Consider the following 16,464-nt stretch of genomic DNA (forward strand, 5'->3'; position numbering starts at 1 on the left):
TGTTCATCTCCTGAAAGGACTGGCCTTGCTTAGCTCAAGGCTCTGGTTCGATGGGCTGAGAGCCTCATTCTCATGGCCTCAGGTAGCTGTGTGAGACATAAACACTGCTTCCTTGTGAACCAGCCCATGTCATGGGGAAGTTTAAAAGTTACAACACGTGAGCGTAGACCTAAGACACTCAGATATGGTCAGGCACCTCAGTCTGCTGTTTCTTCCTCTCCTCCCCGCTCATGCTTGGAACTGAACTCAGGGCACCGAGCTATCTCTTAGCCTCTCTATCTTCTTCCATCCCTAGGGATGATGTATATTTCATAGCCTTTGATCATAGTCTCAAAATGTAAGCTCTTCCTCTTTACTGTATTCAGATATGTGAAAAAGTCTGGCCAACACTCTGTCCGCTGTTACATTGTTACCCATGGGTACTGAGAGTTCTCAAAGCATACTGACAAACATTTGACAGTTATCCAGGGGTTAAACCATCACCTCAGACACTTCTCATTCTTCTGTATTGGTGGCCAAGCCCTCTCAATTTAGAAATGCACAATTGGAGCAGGAGTGATGGAAGACTTCTGGAACCACAGTACTGGGGGTAGAGGCAGGGGAATCAGGAATTCAAAGTCATCTCTGGCTGGGCAGCAGTGGTGCATGCCTTTAATCCCAGCACTTGGGAGGCTGAGGCAGAGCCAGGTGGATCTCTGTGAGTTCCAGGCCAGCCTGGTCTACAGAGCGAGATCCAGGATGAGATCCAGGACAGGCACCAAAACTGCCTGGAGAAACCCTGTCTCAGAAAACAAAAAACAAAAAAACAAAACAAAGCAAAAAGTCATCTCTGTCTAGGTAGCAACTTTGAGGCCAGGCTGAGCTCCGTGAGACCTTGTCATTTAAAAAAAAAATTTAAAAGGCAAACCGTTATCAGCCACGGTGACTCTACTGTAGTGTCACAGACCATTTGAGACTATGCCTCCTCATCAGCTACACCACTAAAAATTTTCTTGATGGCTATGTATGTCACTTCATTTAGTAAATCTCCCTGTATTGTGGGCATCTACAGGGTCCATCTTTGTTGTAAATGACACTACGGTGAGGTCTTGTTACAATAGAGCTTGCATCTGCGGGTGATATTGGATATTGTCAAGATTCCCCCCTTTAAACATGTCAGCAAACTGAAGGGATTCCCAGACATAAATCCCCCTTCATGTTCTTTGATGAGACTGTGCTGGGGTTTGCCCCCAAATCATGATGCTTCAAACCTCTTACAGGCCAGGAACTAGTTAACACTGGTTAAAAAAAGGGCGGCAGGGGGCGGTGGAGGGGGGAGATGGTGGTACATACCTTTAATCTAGTACTCAGGAAGACAGATCCCCGAGTTCAAGGCCAGCCTAGTCTACAGAGTCTGGTCTACAGAACGAGTTCCAGGACAGCCAGGACTACACAAAACAAACAAGCAAGAAGGAAAATCTAGTTGATAGGCCGCATGTCAGAGGCCAAGTACCACTGCTTACAGTGAGGCATGGTGGGTTTCGGTGGCCCCTCTGGCTGCCTAATGCTGTTCTGTTGGCTCTCTGCCTGCCTCAGGTTGCTGACCACCAGCTCACCTAGCAATTCCTGCCTCTTTTTTCTTGAACAATTTTAAGAACCAACCAGAGACATCCCGATTCCAAGCAGTGTGTCCTAAAAATGGGAACTGTGGTCTCCATGGTGAAGGAGGTAACATTCCAACAGAATGGAGAGGGAAAGGATTGGCTTTTAGAAGGGCTCCAAGGGCCCTCAGACCGAAGAAGCTGGAGAGAACCAGCAGAGTCGCAGTGTGGCATGTGAACATGTTGTTACTGTAACCACGCCATGTCAGGAGCCAGTGGTGTGGGAGACAGGATGGGGCTGGGCAGGACCTGGGGACAAAGGAATAGAGCTGTGTGTGACACCTAGGCTGAGTGGCTTCACCTCCAAGCCCTGTCTTCCCCTGTAAGATGTGGGACACTGAGGTAAGTTTGGTAGGTTGTGGAGATTGACTTCTGTCACAGAGGTGAGGTGCTAGGCAATGCCAGGGATGACTCCAGGTAAAGACAGTTGTGGATGTGACTCATTCATACAGCTCATGAATTGGCGGTATTCATGGGGTTTGGGGGTATGATTCAGGAAATGAGATCTCTGTATCTCTGGAAGGGAGGTTAGAGGGTCCTAACAGAACAGTTATTTTTGTGCCTACCACCCATCACCTGACAGGATTCTCCACCCTTCTCTCAGGACCCGCTTTCTCCCTGATAAGTTGGAAGGTTGGCCTGTTGGCCTGATGAGGACCCTCCTGGAGCTTCATCTGGCTAGATAACCATTTTCTTATAAGAGGTTGTGGCCACAAATTGCAGAGAGCTGCCATCTGTCTGTCCCAAGAGCCCCATGAAAGCAGTTGTGGGCTGTGTGTCCTGGATGTACAGCGGGTGCACAGAGATGGTTTCTATGGATACTGGACATCCTGAGGCATTTCTGCTTCTCTAAAGAGATACTCAACAGGACACATGGAGGTCATCCCTGGCAAGGTCTCTTTCCCCCGAGGCTGATTGGCCAGCAATCTTTGTCCATATTATATTGTTAGGGGTCGGATGGTTCGAGGATGGTTTCAAGAATGCTGGAAACTGATAAAATGGGATAATTTCGCTTCATATATGACCATTGCTTTATCTATTCTGACCTGTTCAATCCTTGAAACAATGTGGGAAAGGGAGAGGCTATGTGCTTTCCAAGTTGGAGGTAGGGAGGGAATGGGGAGAGAATCTGAGGAGTTAGCCAGCCAGAGGAGGAGCCAGCTCTCTGAGGAGCTGGTACTTCTGCTCACAAGTGAGAGGTTTACAGCCATCAAAGAAACCATGCACAGGGGCAGCCCTGGAGACCTCCAGCAGAGCCAGTAGGGGAAGAGGTGGAACGGCTTCCCTGGGGTAGTTCTGGTGTCATTGCATGGAGGGCTGTCAACTTGACAGGGTTGTTTTCTCTGTATCTGGGAGCTGGACATGTCAGGTTCTTGGGGGGAGGTGGCTGAAAGTGACCACACGCCTTAATGCCATTGACTATGGTTTTTGTTTCAGACTCAAGTTACAATGAGGTTTTATCTAAACCACTTCTGGGCACGGATGACAAAAGGTGAGACGTAGGTCAAATCAAAGGGATGGGAAGTGATGATGAGTCCCCAGGGAGACACCAGTTCTGGCACCGGATTGGTGAGGGTGAGGAGAAGTCAGACAGAGGGTGCCAACTGCAAACCTGTGCACCACAAAGAGTTTCTGATTCTGGAAACAGGACAATGGTCCCTTGTCATTACAAGGTTTTTAAACTCTGAGAACTCACCATTAGGGCTGGTAGGTGAGGAGTCACAAGGACTCCTGTGCAAGAGGACATACTGATCCAATGTGTTAGAGTGTGAGTTGGTACTGAGGCAAGTCTCTGCTTTCCAGTTGGTGTTTAAGTCCAGCTGTGAGGGCACCAACAGGTGTGATGAAAACCTGGCATTGTTCTCTCTTAAAACTGCCAGCAACTTAAGCACCTTACAAATTTCTATTATGCACCGAATACTGAGGGATGTGTTGGAAATCTCTCAGCTCTCTGCATGCCACCAAAAGATTGCCTATTTAAGCCTCTACCCTCCTGCCATCATAAATGGGAGCTAAGAGTAATTACAGTCATGATCCAGGGAGGAAAGCGAAGCCAGGGGTCTCTTTCAAATAGCCTGTAGGTGCCCCTGGGCTCCAAGAATGGCTACAGTCTGAAGTCCCACAACCCAGCCATCTCCCTGCTTGGGTGGTCCTCATTTCCAATAGCAGTCAGTGCTGTTAGGCTTATGGGGCTGAAAACTTCTTGGGTAGGTGTCTTCCTGTTCATCTAATGGGCACAAGGCTGGATTTACTTAGCTCAAGGCTCTGGAGTGATGGGCTGAGAGCCTCATTCTCATGGCCTCAGGTGACTGTGTGAGACATAAACACTGCTTCCTTGTGAACCAGCACACGTCATGGGGAAGTTTAAAAGTTACAAAACATAAGCTGACCCAAGACACTCAGATATGGTAAGGCACCTCAGTCTGCTGTTTCTTCCTCTCCTCCCTGCTCACGCTTGGAGCTGAACTCAGAGCACTGAGCTATTCCCTAGCCTCTTTCTGTCTTCTTTCATCCCTAGGGATGGCGAGCATTTCATAGCCTTTGAGCCTCAGTCTTGTGAAGTGCTTCCTCTGCACTGTATTCAGATTTGTGAAAATATTTAAAGATGTTTGACAAAGTTGTACAGGGGTTGAACCATCACCTAATGTTTTGAAATGAATGTAATGAATGAAATGAATGAAATTAAAGCAGGAGGGGTGGGACATTCCTGTAATCCCAGCACTGGGGAGGTAGAGGCAGGAGGATCAGAAGTTCAAAGTCATCTTTTTCTAGGTTGCAACTTTGAGGCTAGCATGAACTAAGAACTGTAACCAAGACAAATGAATCTCCTCCTGCATGCCTCCAGGTGTCTGCTAGGGCAGGGAGATTACTCTTCCTGTAGGCCTATGATGGTTCAAGCCTTCCCACAGACTGAGCTGTAGTCAGGCTTTGGGGTTTGTTTTTGCTAATTCCTCAGACTCTAACAACCCCTAGAATAAACAAGTAATTCTGAGTCCTCTCAGTATGAATCCAACAAACACTCAAGTCTCTACAGTATTCCAGGCTCAGGAGATGGTGAGCTAAGATTTCAGGAAGCAAAATGGGATTCAGTGACCTGAAGGGAGATGTCCTCTACAGGCACCTGACTTCCTTCTCAGCTTTAGCAGACTTCTACCCTCTGAATTAGATTTGTTCATAAATTGTATCTGCCTAGTTTTTGCTACTTAAAAACAAACAAACAAACAAACAAACCTGTATATAAAGCTGGATGTGGTGGCACACACCTTTAATCCTAGCACTCAAGAGGAACTGAGTCCCAGGCCAGAGTGGTATGCAGTCTAGTGAGACCCCATCTAGTTCCTAAACGAATCCATCACACAGCTTTCAAAACACACTAATGATCCCTGTTCATCACCTCCCAAGGACCCGCCTGCTGGGTTTTGGGTACTAAAATATTAAAGTGAAGACAAAAGTTTGGGAACACAGCACTAAGTGCAATGAGTCGGTGATCAGAAATGCCCGTTTCACAGATGAAGAGGCTAAGGCTGTGCCGTGAGGGCGTTCCGAGGTCACAGATCCGTACCCAGGGTTCAGGTGTCCCCTTACACACTCCCGTGGGCCTTAGAAGATGCCCCCAGCTGCTGGACAGGGGCACCCCATCGATGCGCTCCGCCGTTCGGCTCCCCATGCCTGGCCCAGCCCCATGCGCTTCTTCCCCCTCCCTCTGCTTCCCACTTCCAAGATGGCCGCGGGCGGAGCTGACCAGGTAAGGGACCCGGCCCGGGCTTCTGCAGTGCCAGTGTGGACACTGTGACTCTCTCAGGGCTTCCCTCGCACTTCCACTTGGGCCTGGGGACAGAAAAAGGTCGGGGACACAACTTCTGAAACCCAGGGCGGATGCTTGGGCAGGCCGGAGGAGCGGCGCCACTGAGCGTCTGGCTTTAAGCTCAGCGGAGGCGCGGCGGGGGACGAGAGCCCGGGCGGAAGAGCGGTGGAGGACTGGTGGGGGCGTGGCTAGGGAGCGTGAGGGTGTGGCTAGGGAGCATGGGGCGTGGCAATACGGCTGTCCCAGGGAGTGTGACTAGGGTGGACTGCGGGACCGGAAGAGCGGGGGGCATGGCTAGTGAGCTCTGGCGGGGCGTGTCTGTGGAGCACGGGGCGTGGCGGTACTCTTGAGGCCCCGAGACCGGGTGTTTGAAGTTGGGTGTTGGGTTGCTGAGGCCGGGTGGAAGAGCTGTGGAGGCGGGACGGGGGCGTGGCTATGGGGCGCGGGGCGGGGCGGGGGGCGGGGCCTAGCGCCAGCAGCTTGGAGCGGCGGGCGGCTGGCAAGCACCTGCTGCAGCCGAGAGCGTCTACAGTGTCTAGCGTCCTCGCCCAGCAAGTTGCGGGCCCCACGGGGCCTGGGCTGCGGGCCACGGGCCCGGAGATGGCGTTGGAGCTGCGGTAGCTCGGGTACTGAGGGCCTCTGCGGGGTCAGGCTGAGAGGTTGAGGAGGGCTGGCGAGAGCCGCTGCCACCTGCTGCTGCGCTGGCCTGACGGGGCGGCCCGGAGCGGTCAGGCTCCTGAGAGGGCGGGTGGGAGGGCTGGTGTCCGACTGGTGTGTGCGACTGCCCTCGGCCAGAGCCTGTCGTGACTTGTGCCTTTTCCACGACTTAGTGAAAAGTTTTCTCCTCAGATGCCGTGCTGTGAGCCACAGAGGAGTCTTGCCCTGCGCGTCCGGAGCCAGTGTCCTTCTCAGACTCTTGTGTTTAGATCTCTGCCCTTAGTCCTCCTCAGACCCCTGTGGTATTCTGATCTCTGTCATCCTCAAACCCCTCTCTTCAGAGTCTAGGCCTCCTCAGACCCCTGGCATGTTCATATTCAGTCCTCAGATCCCTGGTGTGTCTCGAATCTTCTTCCTCCTAAGACCCCTTTTCCAGAACTTGGAGAAGTTTTCTCAGACGCGAGGCTGTGACTGGCTCATCTGACTTGCCTGAGGCTGTGGGTTGCAAATGAGTCTGTCCTGGGCATCAGGAACCTGAATCCTCCTCAGACCCCTGACCTGTTCAGACCTTTGTTCTCTTCAGTCCTTCCTCCTCAGCCCTTTGTGGTGTATTCATATCTTCTTCCTCCTCATACTGAGTTCTCCTCAGACTGCCAAACCTCTTCCTTAAATCTCCTGACCCACTCTTTCCTCTCCCCTCTTGGGCCTCCTTACCCTGGTCCTTGGGCTGCAGAAGGTCATCCAGGTAGGGACCCTAGACCCCATTCTCCTCAGACCCCTATTCCCGGGTCTATGTCCTTCTCAGATCTTCCACTCTCGGACTGTAGAACTCATTTTCTCTCTAGAGACCCTCAGTATTGGGCAGATTGGTAGGCTAGAAGAACAAGCTGACCTCTGCTCCTAACCCCTACTCAGGATCTTGTCAACCCTGCAGGGGCTTGGCTAGTTTTCTAGAGGGTGCTAGCCAGCACAGACTGCTGAGCCACAATGAAGTTGGGAATGTCAGAGATATCTCCTGACTGGGCCTAGTGAAACTCAAAACTGCCTCTGTCTTATAGATGGGACCTTTATTTCCCAGGTGGAATTAGAAGTTTTGGTCTAGAAGATTCTGAATGCAATACTGCAGTTTGTCACTTCTGGAGACCCCTGGCTATCCTATGATTATTTCATGTTGGCTGGTTGAGGAGGGAGTCCTGGTGTTTGGGGGCTCTCCCTGGCACCCTCATCTGCAAGAGGTTAGCACCTTGGCAGCTTCTTTGGAGGATGGGTTGCTTGTGGCTGTTGGCAACTCCGCTAAAGGGACTGGGCTAGCTTTTGTAGCAGTCTTGACACACTTCTGTGCCAGCGCCAAACTAAGTCTCAGGTTTGGTACTGCTGCTCCCCTCCCCCAGCTCTTTCATTGCTTGCTTTGTTGTATGGGTTTGACCCATTGAGATCTGCACTCCATGATCCTGATAAGACCCAGCTGTAACGAGAACCTGGCATATGTCTGCTGCTTAGGGTTATCAGGTGCACTTTTCTGGAACATTGAGAGAAGGTGTGGCAATGGGAGATGAGGTGAGAGAGACAGGGGTAGGTATAGACTGAGGCTGGCATATCACAAAACAAGGCTCTGCTCACCCTGCTGTCCTCAGTGGCCCCAGCAGGCCCTGGTGTGTGTTTGCTTAGCACTTCTCTTACATGAGTTAGGCTTGCTTTCTTTGGGGGCAGCAGAGTTTTTATACTCTGCCCTCAGCCCATCTCCTCACATTCAGCAACTCTCTTGGCTCCTGGGGATCTGTGTCTCCTTAGCACCTTCACTTAGCCCTGACCCTGTTCTACAGAGAGTGAGTTCCCTGTCTCCCATGTTGGCTTCCCCTCCTCCACCAGGACCTGTTCTCTCCTTGTGTAAGCCTCTCTAACAGTGAGTAGGACATGACTTCAGGGAGCCTTGCCTTAAAGTCTGACTCCCCATGGCTTAGAGACCCTTAACTTCGTATTCTCAGCCTCAACACTGAGCATATTTGCCACATGATGTGGGGTCCTGAGACCTGAGACATTTGCTTTAGGATTGGATATAAAGAAAGTGTCTTCAGCCAGGAGTATTGAGACTGTTGAGCTGGAAAACTCTCAGAAGTAGATCAGTTTGACTAATTTCATTTTTTACTTGGGATAGTTGAGGCCCGGAGTTCAGTCAGTGCCACATAGCATGTGTGAGGAGAGAAGCTGCACAGCCAGGCCCTGTGCACACGGAGTGGCTGTGTCTGGGCTTTCTTCTTTATGTTTATCTTATTTTTTATGTGCAGTTGGTGCTTTGCCTGCATGTGTATCTCTTTGAGGATGTTGGATTCTCTGGAACTCGAGTTAGACAGTTGTAGGCTGCTGTGTGGGTGCTGGGAATTGAACCCTGGTCTTTTGGAAGAGCAGCCAGTGATCTTAACAGCTGATCTATCTCTCCAGCCCTGTGTCTGGACTTTCTAATGCAAAGATGTTAAAATAGTGGACCTGAGTTGGCTGTCCACCTCTGTGCCAAGAATAACACTAGCCAAGATCTTCTAAGGCTTAGCTCATGCCAGGCATGGTTCTAAAGGCATTATGTGGCTTTCTTCCCCTAATCTTGCTAATTGCCTGGTAAGATAGAGGCCAGTATTGACTTCATTTTGCAGTGGAACTGAGGCATATGAAGTTAAATTAATTCAAGGTCACACAACTGGCCAGTGGAGGAGCTGGGATTTGAATCCAGGAAGTCTACTCCAGAGTCTGTAGCTCTTCCCACATTACTTACTTTAAAACTATCTTGTAAAATTACGTTCATTATTTGTGTGTATGTACGTGTGTGTCTGTATAGGTCTGAGGACAACTTTCAAGTCAGTTTTCTCCTATTTGCGGGTCCTGTGGATTGAACTCAGGTCATTAGACTTGGCAGCAAGCACCTTTACCAACTGATTCATCTCCCTGATCCTAAAAACTTTTATAAATTTTTATTATTGTTGTGTTTGCTGTGATACGTGTGTGGTTGCGCATGCCCATGCTGTGTGTGTGCAGGTTCGAGGACAACTTGTGGAGTCAGTTCTCTCTCTCTACCATCAGGAGGGTTCTAGGGATGGAATTCAAGTTGCTAGGCATGTGCAGCAAGTGCCTTTACCCACTGAACCATCTTGCTGTCCCTATTTTAAAAAGTTTTTGGGGCTGGAGAGATGGCTCAGCACTTACGAACATTAGTTGCTCTTCAAGAGGGCCCAGGTTCAATTCCCAACACCCATATGGCAGCTCACAACCACCTGTGGAACTCCAGTTCTAGGGCATCTGGTGTGCTCTTCTGACCTTAGTAGGCGCCAGGCACACACCTGGTGCACAGACATACATGGAGGCAAAATACTCATTCACATAAAATACTTTAAAAAATCCATTTCTATTGAAATCTAACATATAAAATGGTAAAAGTTAGCTGGGCGGTGGTGGTGCATGCCTTTAATCCCAGCACTTGAGAGGCAGAGGCCTCAGTGAGTTCAAGGCCAGCCTAGTCTACAAAGTGAGTTCTGGAACAGCTAGGACTGTTACACAGAGGAACCCTGGAACTCCATCTTGAAAAACCAGAAAAAAAAAAAAAGGTAAAAGTTGTTAAGCGTTCAGTTTACTGATTATCACAAAGTTGAGGACTTGTATTCTTAAGTATTTCAGCAGGTCATGTGTGGGCCTTTGATGTCATACCTGGCCTGAATCCAATTTCCCTTGTGCAACTTTGAGAAATTGCTTTGCTTCGCTACATTTCAGTGTCTATGGTATACGTGGCATATTTGTGACTAGGTCATGTGGCCCCTCAAATGTACAGCCCGTGGTGAGTGCTCAGAGTAGTCTCTTTTATTAAGAATTAAATACGCCTTTACTCCCAGGACTCTGGAGGCAGCAGCAGGCAGATCTCTATGAGTTTGAGGCCAGCATGGTCTACTTAGTGAGCTCCAGGCCAGCTAGGCGTACATAGTGAGAGAGAATTAAAGAGGTTAAATTGTGTTGTATTTATGAAGGGGTCTGCATATCTTCCTGATGCATCAGTACGTCACAAGCATCTGTTTAGTCATTAAATGTAGCTGAAACATTTGGGAGAGGAAGGTACACTCCATGTGTTCCCTGTCCTTAATTTAAAGTATCTCATTTAGGCCTTTTAATCATGGCACCTGTGGCCCGTATAAGTTAAGAGTCTGTTCTTTAGGGCTTTGAGGGAGCCTTTGGGACCCTCAACAGTTTAATGCCACAAGCTTTGAAGCTTGCTGTGCTGAAATATGCATGGATGAAACTGCTCGCCCAGAATGTGGGAACCTCAGGTAAGTTGCCATTCACCCTCCAGAGAAATGTATGAGTTTAGGAAATTGTTTTAGGACTGTTTTTGCACGCTCCCCCTGCCCTATTATCCCATCTAAAAAAGTCCTTTTATAATCGACTTCCATTCTGCATAGTGGCAGTGCAAAGAGTGAACAGCCTTCCAGGGGGCTGCTCCCACTCTTGAGTCAGATCCAGGCTAGCCTAATATACTGTTTTCTTATCCCTGGCCCTTATAGTCTTGAGCTGAGGTTTGCTGGTGTATCTCTCGGTAGATGGGCGTGAAGGTTGAGCACCCAGCAGGCTCTGGGAGGTGGCTGCTCCTCTAAACTGGTAATGCTCTGGTACCTGAGACCTAGGACTCCTGATCCCTTTGTCTTACCTGCCAGTCAGAACTTAAAGAGAAACTCGCCTCCTTAGTTCCTGTGGAGCTCTCCGCAGTGCAGGGGAATCCACACAAACGCACCACTCCTGTCTGTGGGTCTCCTTGGGGTTAGACCTTGCTCCTAGCCTTTCCTGAGCTAGTTTGTCTTGAACACCTTGTGTTCTTGGCTGAGATGTAGTCTGGTGGAGCCACTGCTTCTGTGAGGAAACTAAAGGCCTCATCAGAACTCTGTGAAGCCAGGGGGATCCCAAGAGACTTTCTCAAGATTGCTGTGGGTGCTAGATACAGAAGACTTGGTGGGGCCTGTTCAGCCTAGAACAGAGCCTGGTCTGCATTAAATGCTAGTTTTACATGTGATCCTACTGTCCTGTACTGACTCTGTGATTTATGTGACTCCAGGCATGGCTGAGTAGAAATAAGCCACGGGTGCTTTGCCCTTAGAATAAGGACCTGGAAATCAGGTAGAGCTGCGCTGAGGGGAGGCGTGGCAGCTAAGGTGGGTGTATTGTCCTGTCCTTGGATGGTCAGAGAGAACAGAAGTGTCCCCTTGCTGATGGTGCCAGGAAGGCCCTTTCCCCAGGAACATCCAGAGAGGAGCTGGGTCAGAAAGGCCTGCTTGGGTCCATATTCTTTATGTCAGGGGCAGTCCCCAGGAATGGTGCTAGGGCTTGTTCTGCAGCCACCAGGGAGGAGATTTTCTTCTTTGAGGACAAAACTAAATCACGGTTTAGGTTTGGTCTAGGCTTCAGAAATTTTTTTTTTTTTTGGTGAAGATTCTGGCCATGTTCTAAGTCTTGGATTTTGGGGAGGAGGAAATCACGTGGTTGCTCTGGATTAGACTGTCTCACATAGCCCTCTCCATATCACTGGTAGAGTCTCTTCTTTGCCATTTGTCTTACACTAAGAACTGCCCTATGGGGTGACAGTTGGGCTGTTCCAGATGCTCAGGCAGTTTCCTCTTTGCTTCCTGCAGAGCACATGAAACTCACGTGGTCTTCCTATGCGGGTTAAAAACGGCCTTCCTCTTATGCCTGCTTCATATCTTGTGTGTTTTTCTCTAGTCCGGAAAGTGGTGACTAATCACCGTTTACCCTGCGTTTTGTGCCTCCTCTGGCAGTATGCTTCTTCCTCCCTAGATGGGCTCAGCCAGTGCCCGAGTCTGCCCAGGCTAGCATGGTTGCTGCAGGCAGATTGTGTCGCTCTGCTGTTACTCACATAGATGTCAGAAGATGAACATAGGGTCATTGTTTCCTTTTGCTGACTTTCTGGATGGTGGTTCCCACCGTCAGAGCTGCATGTAACCTGTGTTACTGGGTGGGTTGCCCAGTTACCAAGACTCAGTGGTATTTTCCTACTTGTATTGCTTCTGCTAAATGCTTCTTAGAGTATAACCCAGATTTCAGTTGAATGTGCATGCATGGGACCGTCCTGGAAACCTTCCCACTTGAGGACTTGGCTGTTAGTAATTAATTCAGCACGTACTTTTTAAAATCCTTAATCCATGGTAGGCATGTGGCCAGACGCTGAAATCCAGAAATGAGTAGAGCTGTTCCTGCTCTGAAGTCTGGGAATCTGGTGGCAAGAAACAGGAAAATAGTTGTAGAATCCCATCATTTTAGGTGGGGTGTGGCAGAAGAGCATAGAAAGAGCTCTACAGCTTCCTGAAGGAAGGGGCTTGCAGGGGTGGGGGGTAGGGGTGGGGGAGCTGTGCAGAGGGAGGAGGTGGCTGGTGGGAGCTCCCTGTGCCTCAACCCCTTGCTGGATTCCAAAGCCCTTGATGACCTTGCTGGCAGGAGCTCTTTGCTCCCCACAGTGGCCCCAGTTGGATTGCGTGTTGAAAGGTGGGGAAGACAGATGAGAAGGAGGGCCTTTGAGTTCTGGCTCAGTCTCAGTTTAGAAGGCATGTGACTAGGAGGCAGGCCACTTGCTGTAGGCCAGCTTCCAAAGTTCACCTACAGCCTCGTCTCAAAAGCATGTGCCTTGTTTGTGCAGCCTTCCCCTTTCTGGGGCACTGGCAGAAGGTGGGAGGTCCGGAGTGTGACCTCTGCTTTTATGGCATTGGTAGCACCAGGTGGAAGGGCTCAAGGACCAGGTAGCCTTGGCCCTTTGCGGAAGTTGTTTCTAGAGTATTGTCTTCATTAGGGTTACTAGTGCTGTGACAAAGCATCATGACCAAAAAGCAAGTTGGAGAAGAAAGGGTTTATTTGGCTTACACTTTCATATTGCTGAAGGAAATCAGGACAGGAACTCAAACAGGGCAGGAACCTGGAGGCAGGAGCTGATGAAGAGACCATGAAGGGGTGCTATTTATTGGCCTGCTCCCCCTAGCTTGCTCAGCCTGCTTTCCAGGACCACCAGCCCAGGGATGGCATCATCCACAATGCGCTAGGCTCTCCTGCATCAATCACTAATTAAGAAAATGCCTTACATCTTATGGAGGCATTTCCTCATTTTAGATTCCCTCCTTTCAGATAACTATTGTTTGTGTGTCGACATAAGACCAGGCAGCACAAGTATGTTGCAAGCTGGAGCATTCTTTCCCCTTAGGCTTATTTCCTCAAAGACTGACACTGTGTTCCTGAGGCTTAATGAATCACCAGAGGCCTCAGAGTTCATCTTTTTTTTTCCCTGTAAGAAGCCTCAGGGTCAGGGAACACCTTGGCTCAGAGCTCAAAGCCCTACTTTCTTCCCACTTCTTGACTAGGTTTGGAGGAGGGACCTTGGAACCAATTCTATGAACATGATGCTGCTGTCTGAATGAGATGGCTTCTCACCCCACAGACAGCAGTAGGTACTTTGTTTGCCCAGGTACAGACTTCTGTGCACTCTAGGAGCAGAATCTCTTGTTAACAGTTGAACAGCATCTCTTGTAGGCACTTTGGCCAGATGTGGCTAGAAAACAAGGAAATATGTCTATGGAGCGAGCACCTGTGAGGTCAGGTGTTCTGCTTCACCACACCGCTTTTTTCTTTTTTCTTCAGACCAGCCTGTAGTATAGTATTGCCGGGGTTCATTGCTGGGGAGGCCGGAAGTTGAGGCTCAGAAAGGTTAAGCACCTCTCCTGAGGTCACCCCAGCTGGTAAGCGGCAGGGCCAGAATTTCAGCTGTGCGTGTAAAGATTTCCTCTTTTGACCAAGGCTTTGTGCCAATTTGATCTGTTGGAGGCTGATGGTGTTTTAATATCTGGTAACCTTTGCCTTTGACCAAGATTAGCTCTTAACTATGTGATAAAATGTTTTTTATTGTATTTTTGCTTTAGTTAAAAAGAGTGCAACTTCCAGTTTGCATATGTGTGAATCTACTTTTTGTGATTCTCCCTCCCACCCCCCAGCTGAGGACTGAACCCAGGGCCTTATGCTTGCTAGGCAAGCCTCTACTACTGAGCTAAATCCCCAACTCCTTGTGATTCTTATTCATATTCTCTCTCTCTCTCTCTCTCTCTCTCTCTCTCTCTCTCTCTCTCTCTCTAAGACAGCATTTCTTTGTTTAGTCCTTGCTGTCCTGGTACTCACTTTGTAGATCAGACTGGCCTCGAACTCAGAGATCCATCTTCCTCTGCCTCCCAAGTGCTGGGATTAAAGGCGTGGGCCACCACTGCCAGGCTGTGATTCTTGTTTCTTAACAACAATTGGTTAGGTTTCCCCACAGCAGGGAACACAGAGATGGTGCTCGATGTCCTTGAGGGGTACAAGGCTGCTGGACTCAGGGTGGACATCAGGGCAGTGTGAGCCATGAAAATGAAAAGGTGTTCAACTCCTGCTGAAGTGATGCCCAGATCCTTGTGGAGTATGAGCCGACGTTTTGTTTGTGGGTTTAAAAACTTATTTTCAGCCTGTATATAATTTTGTTTCTGTAACAAACTAAATTTGCCTGTGTTTTTCTTGTGGTGTGGTACACTGCGGTTCTAACTTGTAAGAAAAATGGGTTATCAGTCAGTACAACTCTGGAGTTAAATCAACCTTACTTTCAGGGCCATAGTTTTCTGTGGCTCAGTCTATTTCTGAATTTCACCTTTCCATTCACTCCCTCCTGTTTCTATTTTTGTTCTTCGCTGCTCTGTCTGACTGACTCCTTCAGTTTCTGGGAGGGGGAGATTACTTCCCTTCCCCCTTTTTGTTTTTATCTGTTCGCTTGCTGCATTTAAGGAGACTGGCTTCCTGAGGGCTGCAGGAGGCTTTTTGTAGAGCTAGGCTCACCCCTAGCAGGTGAACTGCTGTGTCTGCTGTGCCTTGGAGCCTTCAGCAACTTCTTGTTTGATGATAGCAGCTGTCCATTCATCACTTTCCTTGGTACTTAATTTTTCCAAGGTTGTCTGTAGTGGGGTTACAGTCCAGGAGTGGCTGGAGTCTGGAGTTCTGGTCCTTGTGCTCTACTCTGTAGTCAGGTTACAGTGTACCATCTGATCTCTTTAGTTTTGACATTTTAAAAGAAAACAAGAAGGTAACCTTTCACAGGTGAGGGTTGACAATGTGCTAGGGACTGTGTTCCTCAGACTGACATTTTCTCCTGGCTTGTGCCTGCCTCTTTGGCCAGAGAACTCTGGACATGGCTTTTGAGGTATGTGTGTGGCCAGTGCTTTAGACTCTTCTCTCAAGCATTGGCCTTTGCTCTTCTACTATTAACATATCTTCACTGAATTAGCCTCCTGTCCTGAGTTTAAGGAGCCTGTTCCAAGCCAATTAAAACTAGGCATGACCTTCCCTCTTGACCCCAAATCCTACCTCTCTAGCTAAGTCGACCTTGAACTGTTCTGAGTGCTTGGCTTCTGTTGTAAAGGAATAGCATGCCCTGTCATGGACTGAGTGAGCATGGTAGTGCTGTGGAAAGGTATGGCCAGTTGGGGTACACTTGGGCAGTTTTACTGCAGATGGTGTGCTTGTGTGTGTGTAATTCCCTTTGCCGTTTTTCTCTTATGAAGTTGTGAGACAGCATAAAAACCAAGCTAATGACTAGGATTGAGCCCATGTTTTGCTCATTCTAGCCAAGTGCCACTGCTGAGCTCTATTCCCATTGCAGCCCTAATTCACATCTTTTGGTCAGAGGTATCCCATTTATAGTTTGTCCCCTGTATTATCATTGTACCACAGTGACAGAATGTCTGAGATAAACAACTTGTAAGAATGGAAGGCTTGTTTCAGAGATTTCTTCAGTCCATGTCCTTTGGCCTTGTTGCTTTGGGCCCAGGGAAGCACACAATGTCATAATAGGAGCAGGTGAAGAATCCTGATTACTTCATGGCATCCAGGAAACAAGGCAATCAAAAGGAAGGGCTTGGGGTCTGAATATGAACTTTAGGGGTATACCTCCAATGATCTAACTTCATCCAACCTCCTAAAGGCTCCACCATCCTCTAGTTGCACAGCTGTCTTGGGACCAAGCATTCAACATGTGGGCATACAAGATCCATTGTAGCTTATTCCCACAAGAACATTTCCTTCCTACCCAGCACAGATCTTGGGCCTCCATTGCTGGCCCGGATGCCAGAGATGTGACTGGGGTGATGGAGCTGAGGATGACACTGGTTGCTTTCCCTAGGTGATCTTGTGTGTGGGTTATGCCCGGCTAGTTCATGTCATGAGAATGTGTTCAAACTCTTGCTCTGGGCCTCAGAACTTGAATGTATAGGACATTTTCTTTAATTCTTTTTGACATGGGTTATCACACAGGCTGGTTTCAAATTC

The 16,464-nt window shown here is 48.9% G+C and overlaps 1 protein-coding gene across 1 annotated transcript in view; it reads left to right on the plus strand.

Annotated features, from left to right (window-relative positions):
* Nucleotides 1–16,464, plus strand: part of LOC128109054 (TBC1 domain family member 14) — a 178,050-nt gene that overhangs the window by 80,210 nt on the left and 81,376 nt on the right. The window lies entirely within an intron of this gene.

This window comes from Peromyscus californicus, unplaced genomic scaffold (assembly GCF_007827085.1).
Source record: "Peromyscus californicus insignis strain IS unplaced genomic scaffold, ASM782708v3 Scaffold_13__1_contigs__length_99412109, whole genome shotgun sequence".
NCBI classification, from domain to species: Eukaryota; Metazoa; Chordata; class Mammalia; order Rodentia; family Cricetidae; genus Peromyscus; species Peromyscus californicus.